This window comes from Mus musculus, chromosome 18, assembly GCF_000001635.26.
Source record: "Mus musculus strain C57BL/6J chromosome 18, GRCm38.p6 C57BL/6J".
Classification (NCBI taxonomy): Eukaryota; Metazoa; Chordata; class Mammalia; order Rodentia; family Muridae; genus Mus; species Mus musculus.
Window position 1 is genome coordinate 59,840,708 of NC_000084.6, and position 16,422 is coordinate 59,857,129.

Consider the following 16,422-nt stretch of genomic DNA (forward strand, 5'->3'; position numbering starts at 1 on the left):
ATGACATTCTGCCATGTTCATAGATCAGTGCTTTGCTTAGCCATCATTAGAGAAGCTTCCTCCTGTACCAGATGAGAACAAATGCAGACCCACAGCCAGACAGTTTCCAAATGAGAGGAATGTCCAGTCCTAAATGGGATGTCTCCATCAAATCACTCCCCTACTGACTTGGGAAACTCTGCAGAAGAGGAGATGGAAGAAGTATAAGAGCTAGTGTAAGGTATGAAGGACACTAGAGAAACAAAGCACTATAAATCAACAGGACTGATGCACATATGAACTCATAGAGACTGAGGCAGCATGAAAAGGCCTACAGGGGTCTGATTAGTGAAAGGAGATATGAACATATGCTTCCATCCCCAACCCTGCAGTTGCAGGATGTTTGATCACAGTATGAATTCCAAGAATGTGTTATTTACTTTAAAAAGAACACTTGCAGAAGTTACAGGAGCTGCTATTTTATATCATGACTGATTTTTAAATTTTCCTTTGTTTATTATGGATCTGATAAAATCTAGATCTCTAATATTTTTAAGTCCAAGCCCCCTAGACACTGCAGCTCATTTCAGTTTTTGCTTATACTTTATTCATTCTTTGCAGCAAATTAAGCTGAAGAAACCTGGGAATAAAGTTTGGAAAAGGTTAATAAAATTCTTTGCCTAGTATAAAAAGGGAAAAAGAGATGGGGGGAGGGAGGGAGGGAGGGAAGAAGGAAGGAAGGAAGGAAGGAAGGAAGGAAGGAAGGAAGGAAGGGAGGGAGGGAGGGAGGGAGGGAGGGAGGGAGGGAGGGAGGGAGGGAGGGAGGGAAGAAGGATGGAGAAACAAAGCTTGTTTCTAATTGTGGCGTCCCTGGGCCCTTAGCACACACCCTTAATCCATCTGACTAGAATCCAGACACACTCTAATTCCAAACATTGAAAGTAAAATTAGCTTATAGAAGGAAGCAGCTATGTCTGAAAGTTATGCCTAAATGAGTAACAGAGAAAGTGATGAATCAGAGAAAGATTTAATTGAATAGGATATGTTCACTTCTCATGAGAAGAGAGAGGAAAGTGAAGCTACTTGAGGGCCAGAGTAGAGAGAGAAATGTAGAGTCATTAGTTTTATTGGAACAGTTGTACAGAGATGGGTTGCAGAGAAAAAATAAGCTAGACATAGGTGAAGACAGAACAAGTCAGACAATGACAAGGAGTCAAAAGATCAGAACAGATTGCCAGAGTTAGTTTGAGACCAGAATTCATTGAGAAATTGAGAGAAGCCAGATTGAATCAGTTGGCTTTGTAAGAAGTTTTGAGCCAGAAAAGCCTAGTTGAACAAGCTAGCCAGAGATAAGAACTAGAAAGGGGTAAGTTTATTTGGCAGTAAGCCTCAGAGTCAGAAAACATTCTAGGCCTAAATTAGATTGTACAGAGGCTAGAAGCTTCCAGGACTAGGCCTCGATTAACAGACTGAGGCAGTAAACCTCCAAACAACAATTACATCAGACAAATAAAAGTTACATTACAAGAAGTTATCCCCAACTGATAACCACTTACAAATGAAAATTTAGTTTTTTCCAAGGGAATCTCACTGGAGAAACAAACTACTCTTAAGAGTAGACTGCAGCCAGGCAGTAGATGCCAGCAGACAACCAACTCAATAGCATCTTTGAAAGCTCCCTGTCTCCTACTGTTTCAGTAAGCTTTCTCTTTCTCTGTCTGTCTGTCTGTCTGTCTGTCTGTCTGTCTGTCTGTCTGTCTCTCTCTCTCTCTCTGTGTGTATGTGTGTGTGTGTGTGTGTGTGTGTGATCTCTCTCTATTTCATTGATTATTTTCCCTCTCTTTTTTACCTTATAGACTCATTGGTTATATATTATGGCTTCCAGTTTTGTGTTTTTATGATATTCCTGAATGCACAGCAAGGAAATCTCTTTGTCCTTATCTGTTTCTTGTGCCATTTTCATTTCTTGTACCTTCTATTTCTTGGGGTCTTTTCCTTCTGTATGTTTGTATTGTGCTGTTCTTCTCACAGTATCCTCTCTTCTTCTACCTAATGAGCACACTCTTTCAAGCCAAATATATGAAACCTGAAATCAGGAACAAGGGCTTTTCTGTTTAAGTTAGAAAGAGTTGAAGATGTTTTCACAGGTATTGGGAGGTAGCTCTCAAAGGGATACAAGCTAAGAGGCACCAACGGAAGCTGAAAGTTCACTGTAAATGGCCCTTTTCTCTTTGCAAAATCACTGGAAGAGGTGAGTGCCAAATAACTTAGAGTATTTCATGTTTTCCTAAAGATAGGCAATTAATAGTTGGTAATTAATGGACATCAGCAGAGAGTGGGCTTAGTGAGTCAATCGCTTTTGAGTGATGAAGGAATCTCACAGAAGCTGGCATCTATAAAGCAACAGGAGAGCCAGTGTGCATTCCTTTTCCAGAAGTGTTGGTATTCAAGCCTCCTGAGGAGTGCATTGTTAAGCGGGTCCTTTGCTCCCCATGTAAACAATTTCCCCTCACCTAGGAAGCTCAATCGCAAATTCCTTAAGGCAAATTTAGTGAAGAGTTGAATCTGCCTCCTGTGGTCTCAATTGTGCTAAAAATTTCCTTCGCACCTACCAGGATTGTTTGTCAAAATATTTCATGGATGGAAATGCCTAACCATAAAACCTACCAGAGGAGCAGTACTGCCACAGTGAGCGGGTCTCCTCCCAACAGCTCTTCTTTGTAAGCATTTGGCTGCAGTAGAAACAGGACAGCTGTTGAGGAGCGGCAGAGGCCAGAAACTAGGATAAGGCAGCAGAATGCACTAGTATCTGCCACATGCTTCGAAACTTTCTTTGCCTACCTTCAACTCACAAGGCTCTGCGTCCTTGAAGAGAACTCTTCTTTGCGGATACATTGCCAACTTTTCGCTAGACAGGGTGGCTCCTGTTACTGTTGTGTTAGAAGGAGGCCCGTATCTGGACAGATCACACCAGGCCAACAGAGCTCCACAAGAAGAGGTTTATTGGAGAGGAAACAGGGAAGAGAAGAGGGAGAAGAGGGAGAAGAAGAGGGGAAGGGGCAAGGGGTTTGGAGTTTCTGCCTTTTATTCTGGCCATGACATAATCACGCACGCACTACAGCGCACAGATGAAGCAGCACGCAGGTGAAGTGTATGCTGGGAATGTGTGGTGGTTGCCATGGCAACAGATGCATGGTGTGTCCTTGTCACCGAGGAGTGACATCATCACTGAATTCAGAGGCTGTAGACAGTTACCAATGGAGGGTGTCACCGACACTGGATAGAATGTATCTTCAAGGCATCATTAACAAAAAACCTTTCAACATGAACAAAACCAAACAGCACTATACCTGCACTCAGGATACTACAGTTAGCTAAAGTGTGCTGCTTGGAAGGTTCATGGTTGTTTTATACACAAATGACCATCTCACTGAAAGAACTACAGCTATATATACTTCTCTTCCCAGTGCTGAACGTCCAAGTGAGGGATTTTCCTCAGTTCCTTCCTCTTAGACAGTAGAGGAAAAAGAGTGTTCAGGCCAAGAAAAAAATAAAATGAAACCCCACAGGAAAACAGTAACTGGCATGATATTATCCCTGGCAATGTGCCTGTGGTGGTTTGGATAGGAATAGCCCTCATAGGTTCATATATTTGGATGCTTCGTTATTATGGAACAGCACCACTTGGCAGGATTTAGAAGGGTGGCTTTGTTGGAGTAGGTGTGGTTTTGTTGGAGGAAATGTGTCATTGTGAGTGGGATTTGAGGTTTCAGAAGCTCAAGCCAGGCCCAGTGGCTTGCTCTGTTCCTGTTGCTTACCTATTCAGATGTTGAACTCTCTGCTAATTCTTCAATACCAAATCTACCTACCTTCCTCCCCTCTACCCCTCTTCATCTGCTTTTCCCCTTGGGTATACAGGCCCTGTTGTGCCAGGGTGGGTAGGTGTTGGGGGTTTGATTTGTGCTTACATGGGAATTCACACATCTGCTGTAGGTCCCTGCAAACAGTTGGTTTCTTGATGGGTCAATAAAGAGCCAGCAGCAGTGTCTGGACAGAGTGGCAGAGGCAAGACTTTTGGGATTCCTGGGCAAGAGACTTCAGAAGGAGAAGGAGAAGAATTGCCATGACAGGGAAGCAGAGAGATCAAACTTGAGGACCAGTTGACATGTAAGAATCAGGATAAGTGGCCACAGGGGCCGATCCCCCATTGGGTCTGGGGTAGCAGCGATGAAATATAAACTTAGCAATATTAACTCAGGAATATCAGAGGGAACTGTGTTAGCCACATGGAGGTTCCGGAGTGGCCCAACTATTGAGCTAATCAAGGCATATCAAAATATAAACTGTGTGTGTGTGTGTGTGTGTGTGTGTGTGTGTGTGTGTTTTCATTCTCAAAGCCAGATAACTCTGGCGGGTGGTGGGAATTGCGCATATACCAAGAGCTCAGAGCAGTTTAACAATTTACTGCTACAGGCAGGTCCAGCAGGATCTCAGTATGAATGAATATGGGGGTGGGGGTGGAGGGTAGACTTCTCAGGAAACAGTTTTCAATAAAACTGTTCTCTTTATTGGGGGGAGGAACAAGAGCTATATAAACTTTGGGGAATGGGTTGGGTTTTTCAGGGTGAGTGTACATTATTGGCTGGGGCTGTAGTGCTGGGAATGCTTCATTTGCCTGAAGAGGAATTCATGTGCTTGCTGAATGTCCTTATAAGGAGAAAGGAAGTTTAACCCGTAATCTGGCCATGAGGCACCCTGACCGCCACAAGGGTGGGAGAGGTCTAACTGTTAAGGTTTGCATGCACAAGGATATGCAGGCCCCACACAGGAAGGAAGCAGTACAGTTCCAGTCAGTCGCAGGATAATATTTTCAGGGTTTGGACATGTCTCAACTTCACTCTTGCTCCAGACCAACTCCATGGATCTCATGACTTTCTAGCTCCACATCAGCCTGCATACTACCATGCTTCCCAGGATAATGGACCAGTTCTCTGAACTGTAGGTCAGCCCTAGTTAAATGCTTTCCTTTATAAGAGTTGCTGTGGTCATGACATCTCTTTACACCAATAAAATCCTGACCAAGATGGTACCTGTGTTAGTGGAGGATTTCTCAACACAATGTACACTGAGTGCTTTTAGGCAGAGCAAGGAAGATCTCTGGGAGTTTGAGACCAATCTGGTCTACACAGCAAGTTCTAGGACAGCCAGGGCTACATAGAGAATCACTGCCTCAACATGAGTAAATAAGAACTAAAAAGCAAAGGGTTCTAAACCCTGAACTCCATCATATTCTTGGGAAGGCCATCTTTAGCAAGGAGTAGAAACTAGGACTTAAAAGAGTTGTGCCAGGACATTCCATGGTGAATCTACAACTTGTGCTGAAAGAGATGAGATTATACAAAAACATGTTCTGAAATGAAATAAACTGAAGGTACCCCCATGGAAAGATTCCACACAGCTAAGTTTCCAAAATTTAAAAAGGAAAGGCCTAAGCAATTTTCTGCTCCTAAAATGTAAGGGCAATGGAAGCTTCTATAAATGTGATTCAAGGGGGCAGGGCTCCATCCCAAATGATCAGAGCACTGGCAGTGTTACCCAGTCCACATGGTTATGGCTGTAGAGTTGTGAAGTATCTACAAGGAAACAGGTTGAAGAATATTTCTCCAAGGTTAAGAATAGTGAGGCCAAAATAGTGGCAGGGTAGTCCTACATGGAAACCCTGAGAGGCCATTGCATGAAGTTTAGAAAGTCTATTATATTGGAGACTTCAAGATGTTATAGATGCCAGAGCCATGAGACACTTTCAAGGAAAGGTTCACACAGAGTACACCCAACCCAAAAGAAAGAAGTGTCATGCAAACTGGGAAGAGAAGAGGCAATCCAAGACCTCTGATATCCGACATGGAGCTACAGGATTCGGGGTTTGCACTGCTGGGTTTTAGTCTTGCTTTGGTCCAGTGTTTCCTCACTAGTCTCCTTTTCCTCTCTTTTAGAATGGGAATGGATATTCTGTGTTAATGTATGTTGGAAATGTGTCATATGTTCTGCTCTTTGACAAGAGGTTACAACAGAGAGATTTTCCCTTGAGTTTCAGAAGGGACTTTGGAATTTGGGCTTTTAAACTCTATTATTAGGACTGTGAAAAACTATGGGGACATTTGAAGTTGGACTAGTTACATTTTGCATTTAGATATGGCCACGAGCCTATAGGGGCCAGGGAGTAGAATATGGTGTGTGTTTGTGTGTGTTTGTGTGTGTGTGTATGTGTGTGTGTGTGTGCACGCACATGCACACTTGGGGATTTTTGTATTTTTTTTCTTTTTGTTGTTTGTTTACCTGTTTGTTTGTTTGTTTGTTTGTTTGTTTTTAAAAATGAGAATGGTCCCTATAGGCCCATATATTTTAATGCTTAGAACTGTTTGAGAAGTACTAGCAGGTGTGGCCTTAGAATGGGCTTGGAGTTTTCAAAAGACTCAAGTCATTCCAATTTCTCTTCTCTCTATCTCTCTGTCTCTCTGTGTCTCTCTCTGTCTCTGTCTCTCTCTCTTTGCCTCTCTCTCTCTCTCTCTCTCTAGATAACTGACTAACTAATTGTGATTAAGGTCCAACATTTTAGCTTTTCCTACCACCATGCTTTGGCTCTACCAGTGTAGACTCAACCCTCTGAAACTATAAGCTCAAATTAAACAATTTCTTGGTCATGGTGTCTTATCACAGCACTAGAAAAGTAACTAAGACCTGAAAACTTGTTGGGGGGCTTAAATATGTGTTCATACACATAGTGACTCACCAGTACCATGAGCATGCATGTCTTATCAAATAATCACAAGGTAATTTCTGTTTTTTTCTTTACAATAGTGTCTTGTGGGAATCTAATACATTGACTTGCTCATATGCCCCTTTGGCTTTTAATACATCCATTTGAATCTTTTCAGAAACCGGTAAAACTGTCCATTTCAGTTTATAAGATTCTACAACTAAAAATAGATTATGATCCATAGACTTTGTTTCCTTCTTCTTTGCTTTAGATATTTGTTTCCACCACATTCACAATCAAACAACACAGAAAGTAGTTCACCCATTGTCTCTAAGCAGAAAGACTTTTTATTTTATCCAGTACTTTGTACTGTAAAAATAAATATTATTCGGAAAGCTCTTAACAATTCTATGTCTTTATTTTAGGTTTCTAAGATTCTTCATATGCTGTCTGGCTTTTAAAAAAATAAGTTTTTAGGAAGAAAGAGAAAAAACAATTTCTATAAAAATAGAATGGCTTATTTTTTTATAACCAAGAAAAAAAAGTAGTGTAATTTTGCTAGAAAGAAAGTAGGAATGAAGTCTGTGATTAAGATTCTGTCTAGCAGGTTTGAGCTGGAGAGAAAAGTACAGAAAATATGCTAAGGTACAGAAAATGGAACATATTTGAGGGACTAATTTAAAAGAGAATAAATTAAAGACAGGTAAAGGATTCAAAACAATATGAGTATGAGCAACCAAAATGTTGAGTAAAGAGAGACTGAAATTTCATGGCGATACATATTTATGAAAATCATTCATCTAACATTTGAGTAAGAATGCAGAGATTTCAAGACCACTAAAGAAGGATCTAACAAAGGTTCTCACAGAAAGATGAAAATTCTTTCCCATAGTCTTTATGTTATCTACCTAATATTTGCACAAAACAATTGTTCCAAATTTTTATGTCATGTATGTACCATATTCATTGCTTCTAATATGATGTTTAAGATTCACAAATGCATTGAAATACAAACCTGTGTTCTATTATTAAGCAAAGTTTCCATCTCTCTCCCAAGAAGGTAGTTTCATCACTATTCATTCATCTATTTAAATTATTATTATTTAAAGCATCACAGTAAAAAGATTATCCTTAGGTTTCTAGGTCTAATGTATGAAATCCTATACTGCCAGATGTAATATTCACCAAGGGAAAAGAAAATCTAGAAAATAAATATACATATAAAATGACACAAATATTTAAACGGGAAGCCACAGAGCAATTCAAGACCCAGTCTCACAAAACTGAAGTAGATGGGTCCTGACAAATGACACCAGAGGTTCACCTCTAGAACAAAGGTTCATGCCTGTGTGCTGTTGTGTAGCAATTTTCTCCAAAGTTAAAACTGCCCATTTTTTGGAGGGAAATTTTTTAAGATATAGGATGTTTTCATGGAAAACATCAACAGGATGCTTTAAGGGGAGGTAAATCATTCTATCCCTATACTTACTGCATTCACTTATCCCCTCCTCCTCAAAGGGACAGCTAGGAGACACTCCTAGACCAGCTGAGCTGCTTGGGAGAAGCACAGACCAAGCAGCCTGGAAAAAGACAAGACAAGATGAGCAGCCTGAAAGAAGCAGAGAGTAGCTGATCTGTCTAGAAGTCACAACAACCTGCTAGGCTGCTGGGAGGAGGCTCAGACCAATTGAACCACCAGGAAAGGACACCCACCCTTAACTTGTTAAGGTTTGTGCATGCCATGCATTGTGCTCCAGGTTTCCAGCTTTCATAAAACCCTTTCTACCCATGCGTGGTGGGCTTTTGTTGAGGTACCTGCCTTTGAGTCATTTCTGCTCCTTATATAACTTTATATAAGCTTATTAATAAGTTGGCCATTTTAACCAATAAAACTCATTGGCTCACCAGTTTAGGTGTTCTTAGTATCTATACTTTAACCTGTCATTGGTTCCCTGTCCAGAGTTAGTAGATCTATGTTCATATCTACATAGGATAGCATTACATGATACCTGCACACACAGAGACACACAAACACACACACCAACATATGCATATGACAATATACATATACATACACTTATACACAAACTGAAACAAAGGGAGAATTTATTTTAGAAAGAAAGAGAGGGAGAGGGGAGGGGAGGGGAGGGGAGGGGAGGGGAGGGGAGGGGAGGGGAGGAGAGGAGAGGAGAGGAGAGGAGAGGAGAGGAGAGGAGAGGAGAGGAGAGGAGAGGAGAGGAGAGGAGAGGAGAGGAGAGGAGAGGAGAGGAGAGGAGAGGAGAGGAGAGGAGAAAGAAAACTACTTACAAGCTATGCTGGCTTCTACCTGGATATAGCTGCTCTTTTCTTATTTTGAGTTTCTGTTTTAAGGCTATGGAGGAAAGTGGACCATGACAAATCTTAAGACATTTTAACTGAAGTTGGGTCTCCAGAGGTCTGAACTGTTAGTAGAGGATGAACTAGACACAAACCACATTGCTGAGCACCTCTGCCTCCTTGGTTGACAGAGGAACAAAAAGAAATGTCCTTTCACAATGTGAACAGAACAGGAGATCTTTGGACAGGTTTAGAAGGGAAGTGCTAAAAGGAATAGAGTAATGAGGTGTTATTAATAACTATTTTAAAATATTCATTATCTTGACAAAATTAAAAGGACTTGTGTCAAAAAATATAAAGCAGATAAGCATGTTGAGAACAACTGTCTCTTACTGGAATTGCAAGAGACTAAATTTAGCACTGGTTAAAGACTGCTTGTATTTTGAAGTAAGTTAAGACAAAAGGACTTATTTAAGAAATGTACATTTTCAAAGGCAGCTAAAGCTATTTATAGTGAATAGTTAAACAGCGGCACCCATTGCATTTCTTACTCAAGGTCCCTCAGAATCAAGGCTTTCTGAAGGGGCAGAGCATTCAGCTCAGAGAAAAATAAGAATATCCTTCCATGTTTGCTCTGTGGGATGCTAGGCTGCTGACATCACACAATCCCTTTCTTCCATATCAAACGCACCCACGTTTGAATTAGAAGCATCTTCCGAAGGCTCCTTCTGAAAATTGCAACGAGGCAAACCAAGGCAAGGTACAAATTAGTGATGTGTGCTCCAAGGATTTCAATCTGGGAGATGGAAGAACTTAAAACTGGTTTGTGCACACAGGAGAATGATGCAACTGAATATGGCTTGGCCAAGAAGGGAAGAAAAACAGGAAACGGAGCAATTTTGCTTTTACAGACAGAAACATTGCTTATTTCTCAACAGAATGAGAAAAAGACCATCACAAAGAAAAATGAACTGATCTTTTTGGTAAGAGTGAAAAATAGCAATATAGCCAGGAGGCTGGACAAATACATAAGTAAGAAAGAACAGCATGATATGGAAGGGGTAGAAAGGAGAGAGATCCTCTTAGGAAAAATAACATTTACGAGATAGTGCTTTACCTGTGAAAGCAGATGTTAGCCAACCAGTAATAAACAATTGTGCATCAGTTTAATTTCTGAACCAGAGAAACCAGTCTTGCTTCAGAGAGACCAACCACCTAAATCAACCAAAGAACAGAAAATAGCTGCTGTTGGTACAAGACAATGTAGATATATGCACACAAGTCAAAACTATGTCTAGATACATAGTTGTAGATACAAATGTGTATTTGATATACTGAAAACATGAAGATAAATCATATTTTATACACGACTACGTGTTTTCTCACTTGTGTGGGGACACTCATCTTTTCTGGACTATTGTGTATAGAACTAAATTATTATTGATTTTTCCTCTCTTCCACAGGTTTTGTTAGGGAAGAGTAGGGCATAGAAAAAGTATGCTAGAGCTGATATGCATTAAACATTAATTTATGTATTTATGAATTTTAGCCTAGTGACCTATGTCTTTCCTAGAGTTGTTCACTCCCCAAACCACTTTGTATGTCATGTACAAAACCATCACTTTGGTGGAAATAAAACAAACTTTCCTAGACACAATGTATTTCTTTAGTTAACTCAAGAAGTAATTTGAATATTCATTCTGCTTCCAATAGTATCTTTGAAAAAGCAACTGAAGTGAAGAAGCAGATCTTGAGAGGGGCTACTTCGAGGTCAGGCAGGAGACTCACTGTTCTTCCTACTGCTTCACGAGCAATTTCCACTCATCCTTAAAGCTGATGGTGGTCCTGATGTTACACAGCTGTCTTCCTGCTGCTCACACACAAATGCATCTTCCTGTGGGCTTAAACCCCAACTGAAGCTGGACAAGGTGGGATACCTGTCATCTTAGCACTCAGGAAATTAAAGCATGGGGGATGGTTAAGAGGTCCAGGCCATCCTGGACTACAAAGTAAATTTCAGACCTGCCTGGATTATAGCATAAGAACATGTCTCAAAAAAGAAAATGGAAAAACAAAAGTGAAACAAATAAAAGACAAACCAAGCAAACACTAAATTAAAAATAAAACAAAGCCCTCTAATAATTAAATTCAAATCCCTTCAGTAATTTTTTTCAAAAAAGGAAAGCTTTAGTTAAGAGAGACAAGTTTAATTCCTTTATAATAAAGAATGTTTTCTGTAGTTTTTCTGTTTGCAGATTTCCATTTGCTCAAGCCGGTGTCTGAAAGAAATCTCTTTCTTATAAATAGGAAAGTATTTGTATTTGAATTTCCAACATTAAAATATGGATTGCAGATTAAGTAGTTGCCTTTGTTATAAGATGAATGTTTATAGCCATAATCTCCATCATTTATCTCTCAGTGCTTACAAAACATATTCAAACAAGTTTTAAGATTCTCAGAATGTCTTCGATGTTATTGTGAGAAGAGCGCTGTTCTTTTAGGAATGAAGCTGGCTTGAAAAAATCCGTGCCCCACATTGCACAGGCCTAGGTTGTGCAGTGATGGAGGGATCACTTAGGTAGAAACAGAAGTGAGGCCCAGAAGCATGACAGAAGGAGCTGGTACTGCAACCAAAGTGTTCGGTTTGTTTCCTCACCTCCCATGTCTTCTCTTCGCCATAAAGACTGAAAAGATGATTTCTACTTGAAAGATAATTTAAAAACCCAAACAGTCACTTTCTGTGAGTTTACAGCTCAGCTAAATGGCCCTACATGGATTTTGCTGCAGCTTTCAGATACCAGTCAAACCACCTGAAAATCCATATATTCAAGTTAAGGAAGATCCTGTCTTTTACCATATTGTCTCATCCTCTCTAATACTGCTCCATCACTTTAAGAAGACCACATTTTCATTTGTTCTCTTACCATTTTAAGACTCTCAGGAGTAGTGACCTAGTTCAGAAAGAAATAAAAGACTCCCTTGATTCCTAATGGAAGAACTGGATGTAAATCACATTACCCAAGCCATTCTTGATACATTTGCACATTAAAAAGGCAGAAGCTTGAGAAACTCCCATTAAATCATAAAAGGGATTTTTGTAAAGTTCCCTGTTTGAAGGACATTTTTACTATGTCATTTAACATGCCTTAAGCAGTAAGTCCATTTTACTAAGCCTTGCATAAATTGCCTACTGAAAAAGCACAATGGAGTGGATATCAACCACAAAGGGAAGCCATTAAATAATACCCCCACATCGAGTGCATGGTAACTTTAGAATTAAAATCATTAGAAAATATTAAACAAAATATTTTATACTTTCTTCCTTAAGTTAACCAGAAAATAAAATATGTTCTGCAAAATTTCCAAAAATCATTCTACAAATCACAAGTTTGGATCCAAATCAAGAGCCAAAAGAAGGGCCACCTAAATGGAATATGATCTAGAAATCATTTTCACTTGGTTTGGAATGGAAGCTTAGGTGGAAGGAGTTTTACACTGAGTCACATGGCAAAGCATCAGAGGGCCTGCCTATAGAAGAAGCTCCAGTCTCTACCCCAGAAGATGCAGGATCCACAGCACCATTTACAAGGGTCTTCAAAGATGAGCTTGCCCAACACTCCAGGTGAGAACAAGAATTCCTAACTGGTCCACATCAAAGAAGAGAAAGAATGAGGGGGAGTTGCAGAGTCTGTTAATTAGCAGAGTGAACTTGATGTGTAAGGACCAACAACACAGACCAAGGAAGCAATCATGGTCCTCACAGGTAGTATTTAGTAACACATAGACTGTGTAAGATGTCTCTTTAGCTTGAATTACACATTTAAACTTCCTGGCTAATAAGGAACCTACATCACACACTCTATGAAAACCTCAGCAGTTACTTCCTCTCACCTACAAAAAACAAAAACAAAAAATATTCTTAGAGACTGTCCTAGACTTGGTTCTCTTTCTGCCCTTATAAGTTGTCACCTTTAAGCAAATGAGTTAGTCTAAGATTTTTTTCTTTGTCTCTTAAGTTAGAGATATTAGTGATCAATCCTTAGGCTGTGTCTGGTACCTAACAGTACTCAATAATGAATCAATGATGGAAAAAAAAAATACTTATTTTTGCATAGGTTTTATAAGACCAGTATAAGGAAAAGTGTATACAATGACTGAAAACTTAAGTAGCAAAAAAACCGAAAATAATTAATAATTGTGACTGTTTGTATATGTTTAGCCCAGGGAATGGTACTGTTGGGAGGTATGGCCTTGTTGGAATAGGTGTGGCCTTGTAGGTATGGACTTTAATATCCTTGTCCTAGCTGCCTGGGAGCCAGTATTCTGCTAGTGGCTTTCAGATGAAGACATAGAACTCTCAGCTCCTCCTGCAATCATGCCTGCCTGGATAATGCCATGTTCCTGCCTTGATGATTATGGACTGAACCACTGAACCTGTAAGCCAGCCCCAATTAAATGTTGTCATTTATAAGACTTGCCTTTGATCATGATGTCTGTTCACAGCAGTAAAACCCTAAGTCAATAATAACATATTGTGATATATTAAAAATTATCTTAAACTCTATTATGAGCTTTTTCCAAAGGCCCATTGTCATTGGCTCTAAGAGTCTTTTGAACATAGACTTTAGTACATTACATGAAATTCTTCCAGAAGAAATTGGCCACCTAAGTCTTCACAGTTCTAGGAGTTCAGAAACTATTTTTAAACTGGAACCAAATAGCCTTTTGCAAAGTGATGATTTTCAAGATTATGTGTGGAGGGGGAGGAAATCACTTCAGAATCAGACTTTACTTACAGGTTATTTCGGCAGTTATGAAGCTCTGAAGAAATCTCTGTCTGATATAAGGAAAGACTGGCACGTCTCTCATCTGCAGGCACTTGAACAACACAAAGGAGGATTGAGGCCTCTATCCAGAGACCTGCAAGCAGAAGGTACACAAAACTGTTTGGATATTCAATATTTTGAACACTCCTGTAGCCTCCCCTAGCCTTGGGTAGGCTGGTTTTGAACTTGCTGCCACTGAGAATGAGACCACCTGGGGTGGAACCTTCAGACTTAGATGGCTCTATTTTTCTGTCACCTGCTGCTTCTCTTCTCCAAGACACTGCTACCTGCTGAGAGGCCCTTGAGATATTCTAGAGACAGCATCCAGCAGATCCACCTACAGGCTGGCAACAGGCATCAAGAACGGATTGGCAGGGGATGGGCCTCCCCCTTTATAAGCACAGACTCTTAGTAAACTTGGGGGCCTTGAACAGAAACATGTCTTGGCCTCCATTATTTCTCTCGTCGTTCTCTCCCATACAGCTCCGGCCTCCCACTCAGGAACCCAGTTAGTGTGGCCGCAGGCGGCTTACACACTCCTTGCTGACCTCCACCATTAATGGCATTAAGAGAGTCCTGAGGATGCACAAAGGTGACTGTGTAATGGCATATGTCCCCGGTCTAGAGCACCTACCACTTCCTTCACTGTTTGAAGCAGTACAGTGGGAATGAGGCCTTTCTGAAGCAGCAAGCTCAGAAGCAGACCGAGCACTGTGGGCAGGACAGGGAACTGACCTTACTGAATACTGCCAGGTGCTGTGACATTTCAGCCAGATCTCAGAGTAGCTTATTAAAATTGCTGAGGGTTTGTTGCAGCCTATAATCATTTCTGTCATGGTAGAAAATGGACATTTCCAGAGGCTCTCTTATGGGAAAACTGCAAGAAGAAAAGAGAGAGAAAGACAGAGGGAAAGAGAGAGAGAGAGAGAGAGAGAGAGAGAGAGAGAGAGAGAGAGGAAGAAGAAGGAGGAGGAGGAGGAGAAGAGAAAGAAGAAGAAGAAGAAGAAGAAGAAGAAGAAGAAGAAGAAGAAGAAGAAGAAGAAGAAGAAGAAGAAGAAGAAGAAGAAACTTCAAGCACATTATTACAATCTCAATTTTTATTTAAAACATCCAACATTAAAGTATTTCATTTTTAACATCTAAGTTTTTAATATTTGGAGAATATTAGCCACAGAAGAACATAAAAAAGAAACTAAAAGATGGTATATTCTGATTGTTGTAACACTGATGAGAATGGTGGACATACTGATAGTAATGATTACAGCAAAACAATAGTTATTTCAAATGCCTAGTACTAGACACTATTTAATTTATATCACTTTATGGTATATTTACAACAAATTTCACATTACACAGCCTCTTTGCAAATGAGGAAAATGAGTTTAGCAAGGCTGTCTTGATCTACTTTCTGATGTAGTATGTGTATGTAATATCTATAGGTAATAAACAGTACCCAAGGTTGGGTAACTTGTAAAGGACAGAAATCCTCTTAGGGTGACAGGTATAGCAGCTAGAAGTCCAAGGTGAAGGCCTCGGGCTACTTCCTGACATGGCAGTCAAAGAGCAAGTGGCAGTGTGCAGAGAGACAGGACATGGGTGACAGCTGCTTCCTCCCCAACCACACAGTCATTGTCTCACCCAAGGAGAATTAGAACTTCTCACCTGCTCAAGCACTAATCCAGAGTCACAAGAAAGGCATCGACTAGGCTGGCAAATGGCTCAGTGGGTTGGACACTTGCCCCACAAACTTGACAACCTGAGTTTGAACCTTGGAACCTGAGGTTCCATGAGCCCAAAATAATTCATTTCTCCTGTAGAATGTTGTCACAGGTACTTGTTAACAATAGATAGCTTATAGAATGGATTGGTTTTTTTAAGGAAATGGATAAAATTCACAAATATAACTAAAATTTGTATTTATGAGCTTTCCCCTTCTTGTGTCTGATGGCCTCACTGGGGAGGTGGAAGAAGAGAGTAGACTCAAGAATTTGTGTTCTGATCACTACATGGTTGCTGTCATTCTAGCAAACAAACTCACATTCACAAAAATATGTTTAAAAAATAATAAACAATAGTTAGACATTTTGAAAGAAAGGCATTGATCTACTCATGAGTGCTTTCTTTGACTCAGCAGTAAAACACCTCCTACTGAGCCCCAAGCCCCATCAAGGCCTCACTGGGGAGTTAGTGTGCAGTGTGTTAAATTTAGAGAGATGTGTTTAAACTACATGAGATGACAAGCAATTGCCAACAATGAGCAGCAGAGAGTTCAGCAGAGAACTTGCTGAAGTCCAGTCCCCATCATGTGCAGTCATGTGCAGTCGCCACAGGGTGATCAGGCAGAATATCACGCTTGGCACAATGCACTTCATAAATGACTTAAAATGCACGTAGGACTCAGCCAATTTCTTTTTCTTTTTCTTTTCTTCATCTTCTCCCCCTCCCCCATGACAACAAACAAAACGCAAGTATTATGGTCTGACCACAATGTTCATGTGCCAAAGGCTTAATCCCTACTTCCTGGTGCCAATGAGAGATAACTAG

General features: G+C 40.3%; 1 long non-coding RNA gene across 1 annotated transcript in view; it reads right to left on the bottom strand.

Annotated features, from left to right (window-relative positions):
* The window catches only part of Gm35234 (predicted gene, 35234), a 39,291-nt gene that overhangs the window by 15,277 nt on the left and 7,592 nt on the right, over positions 1–16,422 (bottom strand). Inside the window, exons 3-4 of the long non-coding RNA NR_165277.1 lie at positions 14,614–14,755; positions 13,849–13,972 (exon numbers count right to left, since the gene is read on the bottom strand). This is a non-coding gene — a long non-coding RNA (predicted gene, 35234). The remainder of the gene's footprint in view (positions 1–13,848; positions 13,973–14,613; positions 14,756–16,422) is intronic.